The sequence below is a fragment of the Aotus nancymaae genome, unplaced genomic scaffold (genome assembly GCF_030222135.1).
Source record: "Aotus nancymaae isolate 86718 unplaced genomic scaffold, 86718_ANA_hifiasm-v0.15.2.pri h1tg000034l, whole genome shotgun sequence".
Taxonomy (NCBI): domain Eukaryota; kingdom Metazoa; phylum Chordata; class Mammalia; order Primates; family Aotidae; genus Aotus; species Aotus nancymaae.
The window spans coordinates 1,661,229-1,671,241 of NW_026988448.1; positions in this window are offsets into that span (position 1 = coordinate 1,661,229).

Below are 10,013 nucleotides of genomic sequence, written 5' to 3' on the forward strand. Positions count from 1 at the left end.
CTGGGAAGCACATCACATCCAGTGAACCCTCTGATAGCTCAAAGCCAGTGGCAGGTGGAAGGCCGTCACGCGCCCATGCGCTGGGACTGTGGCAGGGACAGTGTGGGAGGAAAGGCCTGTCCAGTTCTGCACCCCCTGCACCGGTCCTGGGATGGTATCGACTACCAACGGAGAGAAACTTTCAGGGAAAGAGGGGGAGGGTTCTGCCCGGGCAGGGCGGCATGCGGCGAAGGATTCCTCCAGAACGGGCTTGCTCAGGGAAGCGCTAAGCAGGCAGGATGGAGGGCAAGGCCCGGGGCTTCACCAGCCGTCACTGGCTGGTCGGACAGTGGGCACACAGATGTGAAAACTGTAATCCAACCTGAGCTGGTGGAAGACATTCATAGATCAGCTACCATGGGCTTCACGCACCGTTTTCTTCAAGAATGGTTCGTTCTCCTGCCCTGTGGATCCAAATTGTTAATCCAAAGAGTCCTTCCAGTAGCAGGCTACTGCTGTTTAGAGGCTCTGCAGACATTTGGGCTGGACTTTAACTGTTTCATTCCCTTCCTCCCACCCCCTCTCAAAAGGACAGCTGTGGTGACAGGTTCTTATCACCCAAGTCGGGAATTCCAAGCCGTCTTCAGGAGCGAGGTCTCCACGCACGCAGGAGAGATTGGTGCCGTTGTGCTGGGCTTGGAGTGCACTGCAGATGGTCTCTGTGGAGCTGAACAACTGGGTTTATCACCTGCATTATGACAACCACTTTTAAAGGCACAGTGGAGACCAGCTGATTCCAGGGGCAAATTCCTGCTCTCCTGAGTGTCCAGAAACACCAGTGCCACGTGCAGGGACCTGCTTCCTGCTCTGCGGGATTAGGCTGCTTGGCCTTCAGAGCTGCTTTGGAAGAGGTGGCTCTGGTGGCTTTCTGCTGGCCGGCTGCACCCACAGGTGTGTGGTGGAAACCGTATCTCCCACACCACAGGTGCCCAACGGTCAGTGGACTGATTGCTAGCAAAGGCCATCTTCTAAATGACGATTTCAATGCAGGAAATGTAATTTTGGAAAAAGTTTTCCGTTTTAACAAATGCCGTACTTCGTTTGGCTCCCCTACTCCCAACCCACCTTCTCTGCACAGTGACTGCCTGTTTAGGAGAATTACGGCACCAAACCCGAGGGTCGGCTTTCTGCCTGTTTAGGAGAATTACGGCACCAAACCCGAGGGTCGGCTTCCTGCCTGTTTAGGAGAATTACGGCACCAAACCCGAGGGTCGGCTTCCTGCCTGTTTAGGAGAATTATGGCATCAAACCCGGGGATCGGGGATGACTCTCCTCTCACCACACAGCTTCTCAACTTTCTTAAACACAGTCCTGTGACGGTGAACAGAAAAAAATGGCCCTTGCCCTACCCCTCCCTGATATTCTGACGTGAGCCTCCAGGAATAGTCCTGGGCACCTTTCCCTGGGAAATTACTATTTTCTGAAAATCTCGAAATGACCAAGAAGGTCTTGTAGGACTTTGTTGTTATTGCATCGGAAAAACTGTACTTTTGCTTTTCCAAACCAAAATATTACATGCTGTCAGATATCATGCTGACGCGGGCCAGCTTCCGCACGATCAGCCAAGCCGAGTTCTTTAAGTTGGCACTGGAGAGCGACAGGGCAGCCTGTCATCTTAAATGATGACAGTGCCAACTTAAATGAACACCTCGGCAACACAGAACACTTCCTAAGGTGTAAGGTCCTTAGAAGCTCGGCCACCAGGCAATGGCAATACCACTGATGAGGGAGAGGCAGAGACAGACGCTCCAGAGTAACCACAGGGGCATCGACAGCAGGTCCTAAGTACCCTTCTTCCAAAACAGCATCAGTAGCACTTCGGAAACCTGTGTCTCTGTTCTGCTGGAAACATCTCAAGCACACGGTGAAACAAAATTATGTAAAGATGCAGATACAGAAACAGATACAGAGGCAGAAGCAAAGGAAAATGCAGATGCAGGTACAGGTGCAGATGCAGGTACAGTTGCAGATACAGATACGGATGCAGATACAGATACGGATGCAGATGCAGGTACAGATGCAGTTGCACATGCAAATACGGATGCAGATACAGATGCAGATGCAGATAAAGATGGAGATACAGATGCAGATACAGATACAGATGCAGACACAGATGCAGATACAGATGCAGATACAGATACAGATGGAGATACAGATACAGATACAGATGCAGATGCAGATACAGATGCAGATACAGATGCAGATACAGATACGGATGCAGATACAGATACGGATGCAGATGCAGGTACAGATGCAGATACAGATGCAGATACAGATACGGATGCAGATGCAGATACAGATGCAGATACAGATGCAGATGCAGACACAGATGGAGATACAGATGCAGATACAGATACAGATGGAGATACAGATGCAGTTACAGATACAGATGCAGATACAGATGCAGATACAGATGCAGATACAGATACAGATGGAGATACAGATGCAGATACAGATACGGATGCAGATGCAGATGCAGATACAGATGCAGATGCAGATACAGATACAGATGCAGATACAGATGCAGATACAGATGCAGATACAGATGCAGATGGAGATACAGATGCAGATACAGATACGGATGCAGATACAGATGCAGATACAGATGCAGATACAGATGCAGATACAGATGCAGATGCAGATACAGATACAGATGCAGATACAGATGCAGATGCAGATACAGATGCAGACACAGATGCAGATACAGATGCAGATACAGATACAGATGGAGATACAGATACAGATACAGATGCAGATACAGATACAGATGCAGATACAGATGCAGATACAGATACGGATGCAGATACAGATACAGATGCAGATGCAGGTACAGATGCAGATACAGATGCAGATACAGATACGGATGCAGATGCAGATACAGATGCAGATACAGATGCAGATGCAGACACAGATGGAGATACAGATGCAGATACAGATACAGATGGAGATACAGATGCAGTTACAGATACAGATGCAGATACAGATGCAGATACAGATGCAGATACAGATACAGATGGAGATACAGATGCAGATACAGATACGGATGCAGATGCAGATGCAGATACAGATGCAGATGCAGATACAGATACAGATGCAGATACAGATGCAGATACAGATGCAGATACAGATGCAGATGGAGATACAGATGCAGATACAGATACGGATGCAGATACAGATGCAGTTACAGATACAGATGCAGATGCAGATACAGATGCAGATGCAGATACAGATGCAGATACAGATGCAGATGCAGATACATATACGGATGCAGATACAGATACGGATGCAGATACAGATGCAGTTACAGATGCAGATACAGATGCAGATACAGATGCAGATACAGATGCAGATACAGATACAGATGGAGATACAGATGCAGTTACAGATACAGATGCAGATACAGATGCAGATGCAGATACAGATGGAGATACAGATGCAGATACAGATAAAGATGGAGATACAGATGCAGATACAGATACGGATGCAGATGCAGGTACAGATGCAAATACAGATGCAGATACAGATGCAGATGCAGATAAAGATGGAGATACAGATGCAGATACAGATACAGATGGAGATACAGATGCAGTTACAGATACAGATGCAGATACAGATGCAGATACAGATGCAGATACAGATACAGATGGAGATACAGATGCAGATACAGATACGGATGCAGATGCAGATGCAGTTACAGATGCAGATGCAGATACAGATACGGATGCAGATACAGATGCAGATACAGATGCAGATGCAGATACAGATACAGATGCAGATACAGATGCAGATACAGATGCAGATACAGATACAGATGGAGATACAGATGCAGATACAGATACGGATGCAGATGCAGGTACAGATGCAGATGCAGATACATATACGGATGCAGATACAGATACGGATGCAGATACAGATGCAGTTACAGACACAGATGCAGATATAGATGCAGATGCAGATGTAGATGCAGACGGAGGTACAGATGCAGATACAGACACAGATAGAGATACAGATACAGGTGGAGATGCAGATACAGACAGACACAGATACAGATGCAGATGCAGATACAGATACGGACACAGAAACAGACACAGATACACACACAGATGCAGATACAAATACAGATGTAAGACAGTCTGTTCATCTGCATCTGCCTCTTTATCTGCACCTGTATCTGCATCTGTATCTGTACCTGCATCTGCATCTATGTTGGCATGTGCATCTGTATCTGCATCTGTGTCTGTATCTGTGTCTGTTTCTGTGTCCGTATCTGTATCTGCATCTGCATCTGTATCTGTATTTGTATCTGTGTCTGCATACGCATCTGTGTCTGCATCTGTTTCTGTATCTGCATCTTTATCTGCATTTGTATCAGTATCTGCATCTCTACCTGCATCTATATCTGTATCTGCATCTGTATCAGCATCTGTATCAGCATCTGTGTCTGCCTCTGTGCCTGCATCTGAACTTCTATCTTTCTCTTTGTATTCATCTTCCTGGTTGGGCCTCAGACTCTGTCTTGTCCCAGTCCCCTCAGGGGGCCCTCAGGATGCCTGCACCTGTTGGAACTCAGCTAACTTCCATGGCGCACTGGCCTCCTGATTTCCAGACTCTGTGCCCAGGCATCCTGAGGCTTAGATATTTTTCTGAGGTCATTAGGGAGCTCACCTGCCCCTTCCTTGCTCTCACACAAATTTCTCTCTGCCTTCTGGACCTGTCACCTCCACCCAACACGTCAAGGCAAACTTACCACTCCCCTTCACCTGGGTGTGTTCCTAACTTGTCCTTCCCAAGCTTTGGCCAATCTGCAGCCCCCTGCGTGCTGTCTGTGGTCTCTACTTTCTCCTTATCCCACACTACTGTCATAGGTCCTACCACCATCTCCCCAAGGTCCCCTCTTATTGTTCTCATTCCAGTAGGTTTTGCACATGGCAGCCTTCAATCACATCCTTCCCCTGCCCCAAACTGACTTCCTTTGCTTTCCAAACCAATAACATGGCGTATCCCTCCCTACCTTTCCTGGCTTCCTTTTCTTCTTTCTAACATGTAACTTGAATCCACTGAGCCTCCTTCTTGTCAAAGCAGGAACAACCCTGGTGAGAGTCTGGAAGCTGGATTCTAACTGTGGGCCTTGGGCCTCCATTCCCCACCGTGAACCATGGAGGCTGAACTACATCAGTTGTGTCTTTCACCTGAATGTATGTGTGAGTTGCCTGGGGTTTTGCTGAGATGCAGATGCTGATTCAGAAACTCCGGGTTGAGACCGAGACTCTGTATTTATGATGAGGGCCCAGGTGACTCCAGGATTGCTGTCCAGGCACCACTCCTTGGGACCATAGCCACGGGCCATTCTTTCATGTCCTTCTGGACCCAGCATCCCACAGCGGGAGCACACAGTCGTGGCCAAGCATGTGAGCTGAAGCCTCTGCTTTCAGAGTCTGAATCCCAGCTCTGCTCCTACTACCTGGTTGACTCAGTAAGTTGTTTAAGCCCTAAACCATGGTGTTCTTCCTGGAGACACAGGGGCAAAGTCTGCACTCAGTCTCAGAGTTGCCGTAATGATTAAATGAGATAAACCATTTACAGGGCTGACACTGCCTGTTGAGAAAGGTCTGCATCAGCATCTGCACCTGTATCTGTGTCTGTATCTGCACCTACACCTGTGTCTGTATCTGTACCTGCATCTGTATCTGTTTCTGCATCTGTATCTGTATCTGCATCTGTATCTGCACCTGCACCTGCATCTGTATCTGCATCTCTATCTGCATCTGTATCTATATTTGCATCTGTATCTGTATCTGCATCTGTATCTGCATCTGTATCTGTATCTGCATCTGTATCTGCATCTGCACCTGTATCTGTGTCTGTATCTGCACTTACACCTGTGTCTGTATCTGTGTCTGCATCTGTATCTGCATCTGCATCTGTATCTGCATCTGTATCTGCATCTGTATCTATATTTGCATCTGTATCTGTATCTGCATCTGTATCTGCATCTGTATCTGTGTCTGCATCTGTATCTGCATCTCTATCTGTATCTGCATCTGTATCTGCATCTCTATCTGCATCTGTATCTGCATCTGTATCTGTATCTGCACCTGTATATGTGTCTGTATCTGCACTTACACCTGTGTCTGTATCTGTGTCTGCATCTGTATCTGCATCTCTATCTGCATCTGTATCTATATTTGCATCTGTATCTGTATCTGCATCTGTATCTGCATCTGTATCTGTATTTGCATCTGTATCTGTATCTGCATCTGTATCTGCATCTGTATCTGTATTTGCATCTGTATCTCCATCTTTATCTGTATCTGCATCTGTATCTCCATCTGCATCTGTATCTGCATCTGTATCTCCATCTTTATCTGCATCTGTATCTGCATCTGTATCTCCATCTACATCTGCATCTGTATCTGTATCTGCATCTGTATCTCCATCTGTATCTGTATCTGCATCTGTATCTCCATCTGTATCTGTATCTGCATCTGTATCTCCATCTTTATCTGTATCTGTGTCTCCGTCTTTATCTGTATCTGTATCTGCGTCTGCATCTGCATCTGTATCTGTATCTCCATCTGTATCTGTATCTGTATCTGCATCTGTATCTGTATCCACCTACTTTCACCTTGGCATCAGGTTCCTCCCGAGCTCACACAGGCCCCTGGGCCTCAGATGCTGGGGAGGAGCTGCCATCCCGGTGCTGTATCTATCTCTGGGGCTGCCAACAACCTGGAAACTCGCCGGGTCCTGGAAACCCGCCCATCTGCGTCCCTCCAGGTCTCCCCTCTGGCCAGCAGGCATCTAGAACATCCACCCTTCACTGAGCCCTGGCCGAGGCCTCCCTGCCCCCAGCACAGGGCACTCTCAGCAAGAGGCCATGAGGCAGCAAGAGGCAGGAGCAGGAAATGGAGGAGAAAATCTTCTGTTTTGTAAACACAGTGCTTGGTTTCAGGAGGATGGATTCAAACCAAAGAACCCATGCAGACACGCTGTACCCTTTGAAGCATTGCACACAATTTTTACAGACCATGGTTATTTCCAAAGAATGCATTTGGCACCGTCTTTATCCAACTACAGGAAAGAAACCAATGTGAGATTTCTGAGGAAGCATTAATACCTCATGAAATTCAGATTTCAAAATTATGAAGTCTTCATCAGAATCTGTCTCACAAGATCCCAGCGGAAAATGCCAGTGCCATCCAGGGTGCTTTGTGTGGCGGCAGCGATCGCTGTTCACCAAGCACCCAAGACACGCTGGACGCTGCTGGAACAAGGCAGGTTCCTGCTTTCACATCAGCCTGACTGAAATGGCATGTTCTGTACTCGAGCCCTACAAAGGAATGGCGAGCTCCATCTGGAAGGCATTCCATTCCAGTAACAATGAGTGTCGTCTGCTTCACTCCATCTTTCTGTGGTCCCACGGCTAGCCAGTTCTATTTTTGCTAACGCCGTAGCAGTGTGGGTGTGTCTGCAGTGCGGGATTACGGTCTCCTTCCCAGCGGCACCTGCCTCGCCCTAGGGAAATGCTGGTCACCGCAGCCTCGGTGGCTCCATCCCTCTCACTTCCCGCTTGGTCTCAGCTCCCTTCTCTGGGAGGTAACGGCTCTGTTTAGAAGGGCCAGCTGGATGGGGCTCAGTGCCAGAGCCCAGGCCGCAATGTCCCCATCGGTGCTGGGGCTGAGCTCCAGGAGGAAGAGCAGGAGGCTGGGGGATTTCCAGGAAGGCTCTAACCTCAGCAAACAAGAGCAAAGCCATCTGCCCATCAGCGCCTGGGCCACTCAGGTGCTTTTCCTGGTGGGTGGCGGCCACCAGGGCTCTGAGGAAAGGACAAGGTGCTTTCTAGGGCCCAGTGGCAGCCGGTCCTGGGCTGGAGGGAAGGAGCCCCTATTTTTCCAGGGACGTGAGTGTCCAAGCATTTTCCATGAGTCCCCCTTCAGAGGATGTTGCTGTCAAATGAAACTATTGCTTCCTCCACTTAACAATCCAGAAGGAGCTGCCCTCATCTCCAAGAGCCCACCCTCCCCAGCTGCAGGGCTTGGGGCTTTCCAGGGTGCAGAACCCAGGCTGGGGCAGGCAGGCCCCAAGGTCAGGGAAGACTGTTTCCAAGCACTGCCGCCCTCAGCCTCCTCCATCCCAGAGGAGGCAGGGAGCCTGCCTTCCGCCCACAGAAGTCCCGGGAGCGTGGGAGGAAGCCACCAGCCTCCGAAGCCACGGCCCAGAACAGCACGTTCACCAGACAGAAGTCACATGGGCCCAGTCCCTTTGCTAGCACAACCCCACACGGGCCTCCTGGCTTGCCCCTGCCTCTCTGGGTCTGCAGTCTGCACAGCACCTCCAAATTCAGGACTCCGGTTCTCCGTCTAAACAGTAGACAGAAACAGCCACAGACACAGGCTGGTGTCATTGTGGTATGGAGGAAGCACAGTGGAGCACCTCAAGGTTCGCAGTTCTGTGGATTTTAACTCCTGTGTGGACTTCAGTGGCCACAACCACAATAAGGAAAGGGAACATCCCAGTGTCCCGAACCAGGCAGCAACCCCTCCACACTCACACACCAACCCCTCCAAAGCCCTGACCCTTCTCCACACTCACATACCAGCCCCTCCAAAGCCCTGATCCTTCTCCACACTCACACACCAGCCCCTCCAAAGCCCTGACCCTTCTCCACACTCACACACCAGCCCCTCCAAAGCCCTGATCCTTCTCCACACTCACACACCAGCCCCTCCAAAGCCCTGACCCTTCTCCACACTCACATACCAGCCCCTCCAAAGCCCTGATCCTTCTCCACACTCACACACCAGCCCCTCCAAAGCCCTGATCCTTCTCCACACTCACACACCAGCCCCTCCAAAGCCCTGACCCTTCTCCACACTCACGCACCAGCCCCTACAAAGCCCTGACCCTTCTCCACACTCACACACCAGCCCCTCCAAAGCCCTGACCCTTCTCCACACTCACACACCAGCCCCTCCAAAGCCCTGACTCCTCTCCACACTCACACACCAGCCCCTCCAAAGCCCTGACCCTTCTCCACACTCACATACCAGCCCCTCCAAAGCCCTGATCCTTCTCCACACTCACACACCAGCCCCTCCAAAGCCCTGACCCTTCTCCACACTCACACACCAGCCCCTACAAAGCCCTGACCCTTCTCCACACTCACACACCAGCCCCTCCAAAGCCCTGACCCTTCTCCACACTCACACACCAGCCCCTCCAAAGCCCTGACCCTTCTCCACACTCACACACCAGCCCCTCCAAAGCCCTGACCCTTCTCCACACTCACACACCAGCCCCTCCAAAGCCCTGACCCTTCTCCACACTCACACACCGGCCCCTCCAAAGCCCTGACCCTTCTCCACACTCACACACCAGCCCCTCCAAAGCCCTGACCCTTCTCCACACTCACACACCGGCCCCTCCAAAGCCCTGACCCTTCTCCACACTCACACACCGGCCCCTCCAAAGCCCTGACCCTTCTCCACACTCACACACCGGCCCCTCCAAAGCCCTGACTCCTCTCCACACTCACACACCAGCCCCTCCAAAGCCCTGACTCCTCTCCACACTCACACACCAGCCCCTCCAAAGCCCTGACTCCTCTCCACACTCACACACCAGCCCCTCCAAAGCCCTGACTCCTCTCCACACTCACACACCACCCCCTCCAAAGCCCTGACCCTTCTCCACACTCACACACCAGCCCCTCCAAAGCCCTGACCCTTCTCCACACTCACACACCAGCCCCTCCAAAGCCCTGACTCCTCTCCACACTCACACACCAGCCCCTCCAAAGCCCTGACCCTTCTCCACACTCACACACCAGCCCCTCCAAAGCCCTGACCCCTCCACACTCACACACCACCCCCTCCAAAGCCCTGACCCCTCTCCACATTAACACACCAGCCCTTCCACACTCACACACCAGCCCTTTCAAAACCCTGACCCCTCTCCACACTCACACACCAGCC